The 17,427-nt window shown below is 42.7% G+C and overlaps 1 protein-coding gene across 33 annotated transcripts in view; it reads right to left on the bottom strand.

The window, feature by feature from the left end:
* Window positions 1-17,427, bottom strand: part of ESRRG (estrogen related receptor gamma) — a 476,442-nt gene that overhangs the window by 64,118 nt on the left and 394,897 nt on the right. The window lies entirely within an intron of this gene.

Below are 17,427 nucleotides of genomic sequence, written 5' to 3'. Positions count from 1 at the left end.
TAGTGAGGAAGCACAATAATCAGGGTAAAGGTACCCCCTGCCCATACGGGCCAGTCGTGTCCGACTCTAGGGTTGTGCGCCCATCTCACTTAAGAGGCCGGGGGCCAGCACTGTCCGGAGACGCTTCCGGTCACGTGGCCAGTGTGACGAAGCTGCTCTGGCGAGCCAGCACCAGCGCAGCACACGGAAACGCCGTTTACCTTCCCGCTATAAAGCGGTACCTATTTATCTACTTGCACTTAGGAGTGCTTTCGAACTGCTAGGTGGGCAGGAGCTGGGACCGAGACGGGAGCTCACCCCGCCGCGGGGATTCGAACCGCCGACCATGCGATCGGCAAGCCCTAGGCGCTGAGGTTTTACCCACAGCGCCACCCGCGTCCCAATAATCAGGGTACCATCACTGAAAATGTTCTCTTCCTCTTTTCAGGTCAGATGTTGGACACCTAAAGGACAGTCTTCACCAATGATCTCAGGACATGGAGTATTAAGGGAGGGGCAGTACCTCTGTTGGAAGACATGTTGTGCTCCCTTTTGGGAATTTTCCATTCCACCTTTAGTTACAGACATGTTACATGTCACATGTCTATTTACATTCCAGCACTGTTTGCTGGTGTAAGCGGAATTTCCGCAGTGTTGTTTTGCTTTTGCTTTTCTCTCTCGGAAGAGATGGCAAAGAGAGACGACATGTTTCTTTGTCCTGATTTATGTTTAATAAATCCGTAGTTTGTTAGTATGTCTCCACAAGCCTCAAGCCTCTTTCATTGCGCAGTTTGCTCTGCTAAGTAAAGTGTGCCCATGTCAGCAGACTTGGGTCACTGATTTACGTCGCACCAGAGGTCGAGGGATCTTCACAGCGTGACGGCTGGAAGGAGACGATCTGGGTAGTTCATTCACCCTGGTCCCCACAATGCACTCAGCCCTCACCTGTGGCACCTAGAAGCTATCAGCATATGACAGTGGCCACATCCCAGGAAACAGCTTTGACTGGCCGACTAAACAAGGTGAGAGTACCCAATGGCTCTTAAACCCTTGGTGATTTAGGGACTTGCCTATCCCCTGCATGCAAAGACAGGCTCCAGCAGATTGAGCAGATGAGACTAATAGTGAGTCCAATGGCCAGGAAGGCTTTTTTTCTGCAGGTGCTGTTGAGGAAATGAGGGGCAGATGGTGCTCATTAACCAGTGGAGATAGCTCATCTAGGAGAAAGAAAAGTCTGATCTTAAATGTCTTCTGCCTACTCATTTCTGAAAAAGGACTAACAGTCAGGAAAACTGCACTGCTGAAAACCTTGTCTGGAGAGAGCTTTACAGACTGCAGCAAGCAGATGAAGCAATGGGCAGAGTAGAACACTAGCAAAAGCTGTACTCCCTGAAAAACATGGTCTCCAACACAGCAATTGACAGCATCCAGACTCTGCCTGTCTTGGAAGAGCTGGGTATTCCTCCTTCCCTTGATGAGCTGAAAAATGCCATCATCTTTCATGCATGTGGTTAAGCCCCAGGACAGGTCAGAATCCCAACAGTGCTGAAAGCCAGCCTCAATTCCTCCCTCATGACACACCTCTACGGCCTTCTCTTGCAGTGTTGGGAAGAGGGATCCATGCCACAAGATATGCACAACCCCAGCATTTGGAGCCTCCATAAGGACATAAGTGACTGTGATTATTCTAACAACTACCATGGAATCACCATGCTTAGTATTGCACCATGTTGTTCTCAACAGACTGCAGTTAATTGCTGACAGGGTCTATCCTGGGTCGCAATGCGGCTTTAGAGCTCAGAGGTCAACAGTCGACATGATTTTCTCACTGGACCAACTGCAGGAGAAAAGCCAAGAGCAGAGACACTCCTTGTAGATTTCCTTCATAGACCTGGTGAAGGCCTTTGACCTCATCAGCCGAAAAGGACTCTTCACACTGTTCCACAAGATGGGATGCCCATGACAACATAATCATGTCCTCCCATGAGGACATGCACACCACTGCCCAGGAAGACGGGTGTCCTCAGACGCCTTCCATATAAACACACCACTGCCCAGGAAGACGGGTGTCCTCAGACGCCTTCCATATAAAAAGCAGCGTGAAGCAGCAATGTGTTCTTGCTCAAACTCTCTTTGGCTTATTTTAATCCCTGTTGCTCTTGCATGCCTTCAGTTCAACTGATGACAGTATGTACATCCATGCAAGGAGCGACAGGTTTCTGTTCAACCTGGCATGTCTCCATGCCAATACAAAAGTGTGGTGGGTTCTTATCCATAAGATGTTGTTTGCAGATAACACAGCCTTGACAGACACTCCAAGGAAGCTCTACAGAGACTTATCAAATGTTCTGCCCAATCCTCCATGGAGTTTGGCCTCACCATCAGCCTGATGAAGACCAATATCCATAGCTGTCAACGTTTCCCTTTTTTAAAGGGAAATTCCCTTATTCCAAATAGGATTCCTTGCAAGAAAAGGGAAAAGTTGACAGCTATGCCAATATCTTGGGTCAGGATGTCAATAGCATTCCATGCATCAGAAATGGCCACTCACTTGAGGTGGGAGACAATTTTGTCTATCCAGGCTCTATCATAACTAGCAAAGTTTCCATTGACACTGAGAGAGACAATCATATTGGCAAGGCTGCTATGGCAATGGCTTGTCTCACCTTTCCAAAAGGATAGGGTAGAATGTGATGCTAACAACCAGTACCAAGATGAGGGTCTACCAGACTTGTGTGCTGAGCACACTGCTTTATGGAAGTGAGTCATGGGCAACTTACACCCACCAAAAGTGATGCCTCCGTGCCTTCCATATGCGCTGCAACAGGAAGATTTTTGACGTCACATGGCTGGACAGCATTTCAAATCAAGATGTGCTTTCCTAAACTCACATTCCCAGCATGTTGTCACTTCTGTCTCAGTGATGTCTACTCTGGCTTCATCATGTCCACAGAATGGAAGATGGCAGGATCCCCAAGGATGTGTTCTGTGGAAGCTGGCTGCAGGCACTAGGCCTGTTGGCAGACTAACTCTGCATCTACAAGCATGACATGAAGGCTTGCAACATTAACCCCACCATATGGAAATCCTTTTCAGAAGATTGCAGTGCCTGGAGACAGACAGGTTGTGTATCCACAGCAGTGATCAGAGGAAGAATGACTGCTGAAAGGAACACAGAGGGAAGAAACTCCATGGTGCACCTGCGGCAGCAATACTGGATGCCTTTATCTATCCCACCTGCAATAAAGCATGTCTCTCCTGTACTGGTCTCTACAGCCACAGCAAGCACTGTAGCTCTCCAACAGTTTGACTTTATCCCTGAAGGCATACTCTCCTGAGACAGATGGATGCCAACAACAAAACCTAGGCATCAAGCAATGTATGGCTTTGAATATAAAACAATGTAGGGCTTTACAGATAAGCACCAGCTCTTTGGATTGGACTTGAAAATGGGCTGCAGACCAATGCAGCTCTATTAAGCACTGTTGCGGTGTCCAGTCCCAAACAGTAGCCTAGTGGTTCTATTCTGAACTAACTTCAGTTTCTGGAGCCTTCTTCCAAAGTAGCCCCACAGTTTATGTATTAAATTAGTCAATCCTTGATGTTAAGGGAGCATGAATTGCCTCGCTGTTCACAGAAGGCACAGCTGGTGCACCAGCTTTAGCTGATGAAAGACATTCCATCCCACAGAGGCCACTTGGGCCTCCAGTGACAAAGATGCAAACTAGACTGTAAACCTGATCCATTACTCAAAGAAATGGGTACAAGACAGTTTTATTGATAAGGCAGTTTGCATATTTCCCAAGGCGTTTCAAACATAAATATTCTTCCTCTCTAGGTAACACCAGAAGCATATCCAAAAGGGTGTGTCAATGCTGCTCAATAGTGACGAACTTGATACAGTGGTATCTCGGGTTACATACGCTTCAGGTTACACACGCCGCTTCAGGTTAACCCAGAAATAGTGCTTCAGGTTAAGAACTTTGCTTCAGGATGAGAACAGAAATCGTGCTCCGGCGACACAGCGGCAGCAGGAGGCCCCATTGGCTAAAGTGGTGCTTCAGGTTAAGAACAGTTTCAGGTTAAGTACGGACCTCCGGAACGAATTAAGTACTTAACCCGAGGTACCACTGTACTAACGAAGCTGTGCTGATGTGAACTGTGGTGTGTGTGTGTGTGTGTGTGTGTGTGTGTGTGTGTGAAAAGCTGTAAAATGTATCAGAGGACACGCAGCTTCATTGTACAGCACTCTAAATGGGTAATGTAAACACACTAAGACCCACATGTTGTATATATTTACAAGAATGCCAAGCAGGTTGAATAAACATTCATTTATCTAAATGAGGCAACTTTTTTCAATCTTATTTGGATAATAAACTATGCAGCATTGTTTCGTAATCTGCACGGCTCAGGTGGATTATTGTATTGGGTCCACACAAATTAGATCCTAATTCCACAGAAGGAAAAACAGTTGCTTATATAAAAATCAAGTTACACTGTGGTTTTATTACCTACTTACAACACTGCAATTCACACTAGAAAAAAACTATGTGAAGAAAAACGAAAACATGGACTTTTATATTTACAGGAGCCTGGTGGCCATGCTAAATAGGTCTGAAATTATTCAGTTGTACATTGGTAGTCACAATACAGAAAAAAAAGTAATCTAGAGATGCAAAATGCAAGTCCATTAGCCAGGCATTTTTTTAAAAACAGAATCCTAAGTCATCAAAAAAGATAAAAGCTATGGCTCACATTAAAGCTTTCCTGCTCTACTGCTGAATTAACAATTAGCAAGGGAAGTCAGTTTTTGTCTCCTGATAGCTATCTGCAATCTGAAGCATATTACTGAGTATAGCATAGGAAACCTTAAAAGGCACCAACTCTCTTGTCTTCAGCTTACACTTGTATATAAGGAATGCAATTGATAGTTCAGAGAAGAAAGAACGTAAGAACACAAAAAAAGCCTGCTGGATCAGGCCAATGACCCATTTAGTCCAGCATCCTGTTCTCCCAGTGGCCAACCAGATGCCTAATATATTTATAACAGGAAAATAATAATGGCCAGGATCCAAAGAACTTAAAAACTAGCATCCAGTTCTTCCCCACCCACCTCACACCCATGGCAAATTACTATTGAAAGTGAGTGGAGTTTCTAAAGCAGTTTGTGATACAGCATGGGGATCAGCTGTTCAATGAGAAGTAAGATAAAAGCCAGCACAAGAGCCTTGAGTACATTTAAGCAGCTCTCTGGATCCAGGCCAAGGTGTCTGAAATATGGTGGTGGAGGTGGTGGAAAAAAACAGCACATCTGCATCAAAAGGTTATGGCTACTGATGGCTGGAGAAAATGTAACTAACATTTGTACATCAGGGTCTACACATTCGCCATATACTACCGTATTTTTCGTCCTATAGGGCGCACCGGCCCATAGGACGCACCTCGTTTTTTTTGGGGGGGGGAAATGAAAAAAAATATTATTCCCCCCCCCCGCCGCGGCTGCCGCCCCAAGCCTTGCGCACACCTGCCCGAAGCACGGGGCACCCTACGGAGGGCTCCGCGTGCTTCGGGCTGCCGCCCCAAGCCTCTCGCGCCCAGCGGGACCTCCTGCCGGGTGCGCAAGGCTTGCGGACACTTGCCCGAAGCACAGGGAGCCCTCCGGAGGGCTCCCCGTGCTTCGGGCAACAGGCTGCCACCCCAAGCCTCGCGCGCTCGGCGGGACCTCCTGCCCGGTGCACAAGGCTTGCGGACACTCGCTGGGGCTGCAGGCTGCTGCCTGCAAGCCTTGTGAGCCCGCGGGAACTCCTGCCGGGCTTGCAAGGCTTGCGGATAGCTTCCTGAAGCCTGGAGAGCGAGAGGGGTCGGTGCGCACCGATGCCTCTCGCTCTCCAGGCTTCAGCGAAAGCCTGCATTCGCCCCATAGGACACAGACACATTTCCCCTTCATTTTTGGAGGGGGAAAAGTGCGTCCTATGGGGCGAAAAATACGGTAATTAGTTAAGGATAGATTTGATTTGAAATGCATCTAATAAGCACACTTGGACCAGCTTAGCATACATCATTATTTGCTTTATTTAAAACTGCACTTTATCTTAACAGATTCCAGGGTGGTGTACAAGTGATTTGAATAAAAATATTAATACCAGATACAAATACAGTACCACAAACCATAAGCAAACAATGAATTTTCTTGCAAGCAAACGCACCCAAAATTTCCAATCCAAAGAGACTGATGTTGTGCACATGTTTCAAAAAGTTGGGAGCATGTGAAGCTTGGTGCTCTAATCTGTACCATTTACAAATACAAATTAGATCACACATAACAGGTGACACATTTTAATTGAATGTCTTCTGTCTGCAATTCAGACAAAAGGTGAATGGAAATAAATGAGTCTGGCAAGACAGCCCTTGCGCCTTACAATACCCAATATCTCATTATTATTTTTTTCAGTGGCTATCTATAAAACTGATGCTGACAAGCTTTGAACCTTTTATTTCTGCTCAAGACTAGGTGAATGTTTTAATACAAAAGAGAAAGGACATCTAACAATGTTGCATTAAACATGGGACAGTGCCATTATCACCTCTTCAGTGTAATCAAAGTAAACCCACTATTCATGGCCTTTAAAACAGCTGATTCAGAGTGTACCAAGGACCAGAATTTGCATCTAACTGAATCTAACACAAGTAAGCATGAATATGATTTTAAGTTTATAGTTTAGCCCCACCCACTGATTAAAACAGGTCACATTTCTGGTTAAGATGGTCTCCTAAGTTCAAAACCATTTCTGATTGGCTTGCTTAAAATATCATTGACTCCAAGATTATATCTTTGACTCCAAAATTATAGCAGATCTTTGCCACCAAGTAAGCAATCTTAATTAATCCTGTATGAAAAAGCAGAAAGGAGGCTGCAATTTAGAGCAGTATATTTGTTGCAAATGCATTGCAGATACAGTGGTACCTCTGGTTAAGAACTTAATTTGTTCTGGAGGTCCATTCTTAACCTGAAACTGTTCTTAACCTGAAGCACCACTTTAGCTAATGGGGCCTCCCGCTGCTGCCGCCGCGCTGCTGATGCACGATTTCTGTTCTCATCCTGAAGCAAAGTTCTTAACCCGAGGTACTATTTCTGGTTTAGAAGAGCCTATAACCTGAAGCCAATGTAACCTGAAGCGTCTGTAACCCGAGGTACCACTGTAACAGTAAATAAGCCAATCCTAATGGTCCGGTTTAGCATGACCATGCTTCAGAACCATACTCCAGTTCAAGGGGCATGCAGTATATGGCTGACCATATATCAAACCCCGTGGAGCCTTCTTTCCCGAAGTCTTGCATACAACATTGCATAGGTGCAGAGAATCCTAAATTCTAGCACTGAAACATGACTTTTTTTCATTATGCAGGAATAGCAACATTAGCCTTGTGGGACTACTGTACAAAAGGAATTTGTCATCTCCTAGCCAATTCTCAGCTGCAAGTAATTCAATACATAATGGAAAACACATTTCAAAGCAGAACTTTTAACAGTAAAAGAGGAGTAATGATTTAGGGTCAAGCCTTTCAAATATCGTCAGTGAATAAAAGACACAAAAATCAGTTTTGACTTGGAGGAATGTACAGTGGTACCTCGCAAGACGAATGCCTCGCAAGACGAAAAACTCGCAAGACGAAAGAGTTTTTTGTTTTTTGAGTTGCTTCGCAAGACGAATTTCCGTATGGGCTTGCTTCGCAAGACGAAAACGTCTTGCAAGTTTGTTTCCTTTTTCTTAAAACCGTTAATTCATGCATTCCTATGGGAAACCGTGCTTCACAAGACAAAAAATTCGCAAGACGAAAAAACTCGCAGAACGAATTAATTTCGTCTTGCGAGGCACCACTGTATATGGGATGCTTGACATAGCATCTGCAAAAAAATGAATAAAAATAAAAATCCAAGAACAGGATACTGCATACTTATCGAACACCTGGGTCGCTCAGATGTAATGTTTCCCAGTTCTAGTCCAGTAATATTCAGATCTATAAACTATAAGTTCAATCAGGTGCAGCAGGGTACATAAATAAATAGTTCCCTGGTTTTTCACAGGCATCTGGTTGGCCACTGTGAGAACAGGATGCTGGACTAGATGGTCCATTGGCCTGATCCACCAGGCTATTCTTATGTCAAGTAGATGGCGGAATAACAACAACGTAGCTACTTTCTCCACAGCACAAGTCAGCTATGCAAGGCCCTTATGCTAATCCCTGTGTGTAGTGCAATTTGGTGAGAGAACGGCACAGGTAGACATACCCATTCACATCTCAAAAGCAAACTGTATGCACTGAAAGAGTGCACTTGGGCCTTCAATCAGAGCCCTACTGTCAGCACAGACTCACCTACACAATGTCCCCAATCTACTTGAACCTCTATTGGTCAGGGATTCCATCCCAATTAAACTACACATTCAGAACAACCATGTGGTACCACTTCAGCTTGCAGGACAATCATGTTAGAATGTGCTTCCATATAAAGAATTCCCTGTCCATGGAAAATTAGTGCATTAGGGAAGAGGATGTGAAGGAAGGCTAAAATGGTATGTTTTTACATACATGGAGTATTAAATTTGAGAGGAAATGAAGACATGCAATCACCCACATGTATTCTAAAGCTGTACTTCTATAGCAGATGTTTCCAAATGCATAGGTTATATGCTACCATATCCCAAGAAGGAGTAGTAGCTTGGCTCAATGGGCCTTTACTAAGGGCCAGCTCAGCAGCATGTCCTCCACTTACACTATGGGTCTATCAGGTGCCTATGGATTTATGTCAAATGCGTAATCAAGTTTGAGAACCACACCTACTTTCTTCAGCATAAAAGCTTTTGTTTCCTAGGTCTTGCTGGTGCAATGATGGACAGGTGACTGCTGCAACTTTAAAGCCAACTAAAAGAAGCCTAGTTTGACCTCCTTGAGAAAATGACAGCAAGGGATTCATTTGTGACCACTGAGGGAGAGGTTCTGAAACTTGCTGGTACAAAGTTTTAATTAAGCGATCTGAGCTATGAGTTGGGGGGGGGGGCAGAGAGAAGCCTAAAAATGAGCTGATGCCATTTGAAGGTCAACAGTAGGTCTAGATTCTAAGTTACATTGGTAAAGCTTTCCAGTGAAAAGAATTCAAGTGATAAGATAGTGACACCTCAAAAGAAAGAAGTCTAACTGTTAAGTTCTGGACCATTTACTAGCAACTCACAAGAGATATGGTGTGATCGAAATAAAATTCATTACAGTAATCCGACTGTGAAGTACTGATAGCATGAAATCAGGATCTCAATATCAGTTTCAGAAATAATAAGCAGCTAAGCACTATTTCATTTAGAACCTGGAAGGTTTCAGGATTTATTTATTTGTGCTCCCATCACAAAACATTTAGGTTTAATCTCCCAATGGGCAATAGCATTTGGTGCAGCAATAGGTGAGAAGTGCTTCCTTAAGATGCCCATGTTTACATTTGCTTTAATCAAACAATATATACATAACACCACCCAAATAGTAGTAGTAGTTTTTTTTAATCTACCTGCAGTACATAATAATTTATTTCACCAGGGAACAGAAGTGCTAAATTAAGTTCACCTGACTATTAGCTATGTCACATGTGCCTGAGTGCAGCTTTGCCTGGAGAGTGGAATGTACAGACAGGAACTGGAGTATCTTCTGTGAGCCAGAGCAGTTTGGTCAAATTCATGTTAGTACAGGGGTCAGCAAAGTTTTTCAGCAAGGGGCCGGACCACTGTTCCTCAGACCTTGTGGGACCTTGTATGGACTATATATTTTTTTGGGGGGGGGGGGAATGAACAAATTCCTATGCCCCACAAATAATCCAGAGATGCATTTTAAATGAAAGGACACATTCTACTCATGTAAAATCACACTGATTCCCGGACCGTCTGCAGGCCAGATTTAGGTGATTGGGCCGGATCCGGCCCCCGGGCCTTAGTTTGCCTACCCATGTGTTAGTAGCTTTGAGGATTTGAACTATAAAATGGTGATTTTCTTGAGTCAAAATGAGTACACCCCTAAACATTTTTTTTAAAATAGGAAAAAAGCACTGAGTGTAGCATCCAGACATTTGACACATCTAGAACAAGATGTGTTCTCTGACAGATGCTAAGATAAAGTCACAATGTTCTATCCCTGACAATATATAGTCAGGATGTAAAACCACTACGTACTTACTACATGGAGACACTATTGTTTGTAGCCCCTCAGACATGTGGGAAAGGGAACCAGCCCAACCACTAAGCAAAATGAAGCAACTATATCAGGTAGCAGATGATGAGGGAAGAAAAAGCACACCCAGTACATATTTATCTAGCAAACATTCATTACCCTGCAGTGCTTTTCTTTCTAGAAGTTTTCATGAAGTTGTAACAGTAAGTGCCATACTTTTTAACAACAAAAATAGTTGCCTGTACTGAGTAACCCCTGGGGGGGAAAAGCAGTTGCCCTGTATGATATCACCTCACCCTACCCAGCCTCAGTCTGTCTCTGTCATAAATGGTTTCATTTTGTTGTTGTGAAGTATTATTCATCCAGGAAGTATGTAAATGCATGAATAAAACAGAATTGATATACTTTCACGTGGAATTTTGAAACTCAGAAAAAGTGATCTTACACTTTATATTCTGTTTGGAACATTATCATTCTCTCATTCTGGAAGCCTTCTTGGGAAAGAACCTGCTGAATTTGTTTGTCAGACCCTGTCATATTAGCAGCTTTCCATTACTTTTGAATCTATGGAGCCAAATTTTTGGCAATGGACACAGCCAGTCAGAATAGTCAATAGTGGACGAGACAATCCCCATTGGTACTACAGGGTACCAAATTAAGGTGATATATTGTGAGTTTAGAACAAGCCCGGTCCTCACACCAGGTCTGCTATATGGTGTGTGGTGTTCCGTTCCAAGGAGACTGTATGCTGGCCCATAACCACGGACTTATCAAACTTCAATTTTTTGTTTCTTCTTCTTCTGTCAAGCAACTGGCAGGCCGCAATATATGACTGGTTTGGCTCAGACTTGTGCAAGCTTGCTTTAAATACAAAAGCTGTACTCCAACCAATAAAAAGGCCCAAGGCCTACTCCCACTTTTGCCATAATAAAGTCATTGTCAGTTGATTCTATCTTCTCAATGTCCTGTTGAAAACATTTCTCATGAATCCACCCCATTAATATATACACTGGCAGGTGTGTATATCCATAAAAAATATTATCCTTGTGAAATTGCTTGGGTAACATCATTGTACTGAGAAAGGCTGCACCGACAGTTAGTTCCTCTACAAGGGGGGGGGGAATGGTCCTCAAGTGCAACAGCTGGCTGCTTTGCTCCTATAGATCCCTGGATTAAACACAAGAGATCATGCAGGAGGCCAGATGTGGAAGGTTTTACTCTAGTGCTCACAGGCACAGTGCAAAAGCTTATTTTTATATGTAGATTATGCCTTACTGGATCAGGGCCAATGTTTGATTCACCAAAATATCTATATATTAAAATCTGTACATCTGTGTATTAATTTTTTGGGATACACAGAAAGGGGTTATTTTTGTTGAGAGATAAAGACACCATAATAAAAGAATAAAAACATCAAATAGTATCATTGCCCCACCAGGACTTTTGTATATAAATCTGGTGGTGTGTATCCATACATTTTGCTTTAGAGCATGCTTGTGTGACCAACGGCAAAATGCTTAATACAGTTGGCGTGCATTAATGAACTTTTTAAACGTGGTGTTTTTGTTTTATTTGTATTTTTTATCTTGTTCTTGCAAACTGCTCTGGGCAGCTCTGCTGAACAGTGCAAAAGAAATCTTGCAAATAAATAAACAAATAACTATGATTATATAATCTTAATAATATACAATTTAATTTTAATTAAATAAAAAAATACCACATGCCTACCAATTTGCTCTCAAGCCAGAAAAATAAATATCATGTATCTGCCAATTTGTTTTTGAGCCAGAAAATCAATACCACTCCACTAGCCAGGAACATAAATGCAGCCAGGAAAATAATGCAGCCATGGCCAACTGGAGCAAAAAATTCTTCATTGATCAGTGCACGCAAAGGAGGGAAATGAGGCAGGACATCACTGCTTCCTTTGCATGCCAGTCACCCCAGTTCCTTTCAGCTCATTGGCCAGAACACTGAAAGGCGGGAGCAGGTTTTCTTAGTGAAGCAATTCAGAAGAATCCTTCCTGCATGTTTTATTCCTGCATCTCTCTAAAATAAAAAGGCAGGACCCCCATGTCTACTACTTTGATGCACAAATCTACACAATCCAATACACACATCCACTTAGATCTAACAATTATTTACATGTTATTATTGCTATTAATGATTTTATATAACAATAAACACAATTTATTTACTTGCCCAGACCTGCTCCCATAGTTCATCACTACAACAGATTGTTGTTACATCTGAATGCTGCCATTATTTCTGTAACTCAACAGCTGAGGTACAGTGATATAGACAAAGGAAAATGGTAAGTTTGAGTATTGTTTCCAAGGGCCGTTCAGTGCATGTTTAGATTTTCAGGTATGCTTCTAAGTGTACTGCATGTACAGTTAAATATATTTCATTGTAAAAAAAAATCTGATGTGCCACACATAACTTTATATTTGCTTCCTAATCTGTTGACGTGGCTTTCATCTGAGTCTGAGGCCAACTTTATTAAGCATACTAAATGAATGAAATATTAAGTATACTAAGTGAATGAAATGAACATTTATTGCCATAGTTAACTTTCTAAGGTCAATTCTGAATCACTGTTTCATGGCAGCAGAGAGGAAGACCTCAAAGCAGAGCTGCAAGCTATTTGAACTATTTATTTTAACATAAATTATGCTAGAACTACGCAAATGTTATGTAACTTCAGAAACCAACGTTTGAAGGTGGGTTGTTTCATTGAGAAACATGGGGTTCATCCACACTTTCACCTGACCCGTATGCTGATTGTATTCTGTACCACTTAATTCCCCTGGGTCCAATACCGTTCTGTGTTATTCCGTGGCTAGAACCTTTCATTTGTCATGTCTGACTGTTAATGCAATCCGGATACCTAGAAATACAAAAAAACAACAACCCCAAGCCTCTTCTAGACAACCTGTTTATTTAGCATTCATCCTGATTTGTTTGCACAAAGTTGCAGGGAAGTTAGACAATGCTGGCTATTTATTGAGCTATTTATTGATTTGCTTGCAGGGAGATTATATGACATTGTATCAAGCAATTGTTATCCTATACTTTCCAGTGCATCTTCCCATTACTTTCCTTATCAGAAAAAGTCAGATGGGGGTGTGAGAGAGAGCTGGTTTGTTTCACAAGAGCACCAAATCAACTTTAATTGCGTAACCTGAACTTGCCGGCATGTGTTTGAATCCCACGCAAAAGTAGCAACTGTCTGGAAACAGCTTTAAGGAACTTAAATAACCATCTCATTTTTCAAAACAGACAAGGCCATACATGAGAGATAAGAAAGGGTCATATTACAAGTATGTCCCACCCTCAGAAAGCTTGGGTGCCACACCTCTATGTCTTATTACAGTAAGAAATCATCATTTGAACGGGGCTGATTTGTTGATGAGGCTTCACTATGGCACACATGGTTTTCATTTTAACTGTGTTCCCCTGCTTTAAATTGGCCCCACATATAAAAGTTTCTCCTACAACCTTAAGCTTTACCTGTGTCAATAAACTGCTTGATCCCAAAGGGGAAATTTGGAGCTATTTGTGTTCATTAGAATGCTCACTCTGTGTTGCTCTGTATGGATGTAGAATACAGTGGTGCCTCGCAAGACGAAATTAATCCATTCCGCGAGTCTCTTCGTCTTGCGGTTTTTTCGTCTTGCGAAGCACGGCTATTAGCGGCTTAGTGGCTATTAACGGCTTAGCGGCTATTAACGGCTTAGCGGCTTTAAGAAAAAGGAAACAAACTCGCAAGAACTCGCAAGACGTTTCGTCTTGCGAAGCAAGCCCATTGGGAAATTCGTCTTGTGGAACGACTCAAAAAACGGAAAACTCTTTCGTCTTGCACGTTTTTCGTCTTGCGAGGCATTATCTTGCAAAGTACCACTGTACAAGCAGAAGAGCACTACAGGATACCAACCTTTTTAAATAGGCTTTGAAGTACATACGGAACCAGTATTTCCCCCCGTGTTGTTACAGGAGGTATGTGACCACGATAGGGATCCTGACAGTAACAGACAGAAAAAGAGGGGGAGTACATAGTCCCCATAGCAGAGGAAGGGGAGGAAGGAGTTAGCAGCTGCAGAACAAGCCTGAAACCATCTTGCATCTAGCAAAATTATGTGTCACTTACAAGCAACATCAGTATGTTTTCTGGGGGAAACAGTCAGGCACATGTTTATTGGGGAAAATCAAAGCAGACGGCAATAAGGATAGATCTGGTGAGGAAAGCCCAGGGGTCTGAACGTTGGCTCTTTATTAATCTATGATCTCAGGCATCTTAACATTTCAGTATTTTCTGATACAGTGTCTCATTGTTTTACATCTTTCTCACATTCTGAATATGAGAGGTTTACGATACAGTCTATAACTGACCGCTGTTTAGGCACATTTGTTTCTTACAGGAAGCAAGTTCTAGAAATTCTAGCTGCTGCTTCTTTTTGCAACCTAACCCCACTCCAGCACACAAATTGTATAACATCTTAGTAAACTGCTTTTACAAGATACTTCATTTCTTACATCTCCCATTTTTATGTTACACTGGCAGAACTGTTGCTGCTGAATGACCAAATTAAAAAAGCCTACTAGCAATGTGTGAAAGGGTTCCTTTGGTTGCCAGTAGTCCAAACTAAGAAAGGTTTAGCTAATGCCATACTTACATGTGTTTGAAATGCATGGAACGCTCCCTCTTACAAATTGCTTCTCACATTGCTGAAGAGGATACAGTGCGAGGAAGAGTTCATAGTTTAGTAGAAAAGCAAATGCTTTGCATGCAGAAGGTCTACATTTCAATCACTAGCCTCTCCAGGGAGTACTGGAATAGACTGCTGTCTGAAATCCTGTAGAGCCACAGCCAGTCTGTGTAGTCCATGTTGGTATGAGAAGTTTCCAGTGCTCCTACGGCATGTCCTTAAAGCTTCCAGGAAACATTAGTATATCATAAAACTGGAAGCCAAGAAATATATGGGTGGCATTCAACTAAGTTTTACCCGGAGTAGAGCCACTGAAAGTAATGAACGAAGTTAAGTTCATTGATTTCAATGGGTCTACTCTCAGTAATACTTAGTTGAATAATGACCTGTGACTCCGTTGTTTTGGTTTAAAGTTTTAATCTATGGCAACAGCATATTGTTTCCCTGACAGGGGAGTTGATGATTGCTCTTTTTCTTTCTTTCTTCCCTTGTCTTTAACTTAGTTGTGAAGGAAAATAGGAAGTAGTTGCAGTATAGGACTTGAAAATAACCTAACTCTAGCATGGGGTATCCAGTGCAGTGTTATTTATCTGTTGTTGGATGGAACTACAACTCTCCTCGGTCCCAGCAAGCACAGCCAGTGGCCAGGAATGATGGGAGTTGTAGTCTAACAGAATCTGAAGAACACCACATTGTCTATTTTTGCTTTAGAATACCGTTTTTTGTTTAAAACTTGTTTGTATAAAACTTTTGTTTGTATAAAACTTTTGTTTTATATAGTTGTGACTAATGGGTGTTGGTTTTATGGTCCATCTTAATTTCCAGTAAAGCAAATCTTCAGACTATACTGAAGATTGGTTGTGATGGGATAGTAATACCTATCAGGGGTAGCCAATGTGGCACCCTCCAGATGTTGTTGGACTCCAATTTCAATCAACCTCACCAGCTATAGCAAGTGGTCAGGAACGATAGGTGTTGGAATTCAACAACATCGGAAGGGAATCGTGATGGCTGCCCCGATATATATAGATAGGTATGTGTGTAAGGCTATTGCTGGAAATATTTCACTGCTTTTTCTACAGTATGAAGGCTACACAGAATCATTGTAGTATCCCCTAAACTAGCCTTAGGACTAGAGAGGTAGGGAAGCAAAGGTTGGGGTGGAATATTAATTTCGAGAAGAGTGGTATAGAAAATAAGATGCACTTACAAAGACTGCTAATTGTACTCTGGCCTCAGGGGCAACTACTGCCAGCAGGTAGGGTTCTGCCTGCACGGCTGGCTGACATCACTGTGAGCTTCAACTGGCCATGGGGGCTACCGGGCTTGTCTGCAAAAACTGAAATTCAAATGGTCCAGTCACAGCCTTCTGGGTAGGCAGTGCTTTGGCAGTGGACCTGTTGGAGCCAATCTTCTGTCAAGTCCATCACTGCAGCATAAAAGCTGGCTGCACTGAGAGCAGGCAGCGTGATCAGAACTGGACGTCCTACCTCCCCCCTGCCCCTATGCTGTTGGTTCTGTCTGGAGGTAAGCGGACAGTGCATGTGTATGGCCCTGCTATGGAATTTATCAGTTGCCGGGGAGGAATTTGCCTGCAGATGAATTGGGCCTGTCTGAGGGTTTTGCCTTCCTCGTAGCAACTGTCACAACTTTTGGCTGAAAAGGGCATTGGACTGGATCCTTAGTCTAAGTTAGGGGATGGGTGGGTACGGGTGGGTACCCCACCCCGATCCAGGATCAAATTTAGAGAGGTCCAGGGGTAGGGTTCTGTCCAAAAGCCCAGATGGGGGCCAATGTGCTATAGAACATCCAAATGACAACCTTGTTGCCCTCATTGATTTGTGTTATGGGGAAATCCTTAACCCATGGTCGACCCTGATGTAGTTATCAGCCAACAACCAGGTTGGCTGCTTCAGGATACATACCCAATGCTTATGCCAAAGCCTCCTTACATGTGTAATCAATAACATTGTGGCAATTTTGATCCCAACCCGGTGTCATGACATTTTTCTGCTTCCACACAACCTGCCCTCCTCCCCCAGTGGCCTCTGTCTCACTGCGCAGTCCCAAAGTCTGAGTTCCATTACAGAAATGGTCAGAAACATAATATAAGAGGAAAAGTATCATTGAATTTCCAGAATGTGAGCCAGAATCAGTCTTATATACTAGGTATAGAACTTACCAGAATCCAACAGATTCCTCCTGTTTTGGAGGATTCCTCAACATTTTAAAGTATGGCACGCACACATAGAAGACTCTGCACTGGTATGGTGCAATTAGAAGTCTATAAGCATAGATTTCTGTGTCAACCAACAGCTATAAAGATGGTTTATAACATCAGGCAGGTTCCAGACTTAGAAACTTTTCTCCAGCCTCTTTAAGGACTGGCAGCGGGGATTATAATTCTGACACATTCATTGAGCTTCAGATATTTCCACACAGAAATAGAGCTAAGCTTAAAAACAAAACAAAACAAAACAAAACAAAACAAGACTATTCAGAGAGAAAAACACAGCAGTTGGCGATACTGTTA

The sequence above is a fragment of the Podarcis liolepis genome, assembly GCF_965112155.1.
Source record: "Podarcis liolepis genome assembly, chromosome: 3".
NCBI classification, from domain to species: Eukaryota; Metazoa; Chordata; class Lepidosauria; order Squamata; family Lacertidae; genus Podarcis; species Podarcis liolepis.
Note: the sequence above shows the minus strand (reverse complement) of the source record. Positions and strands in the feature narration are given on the sequence as shown.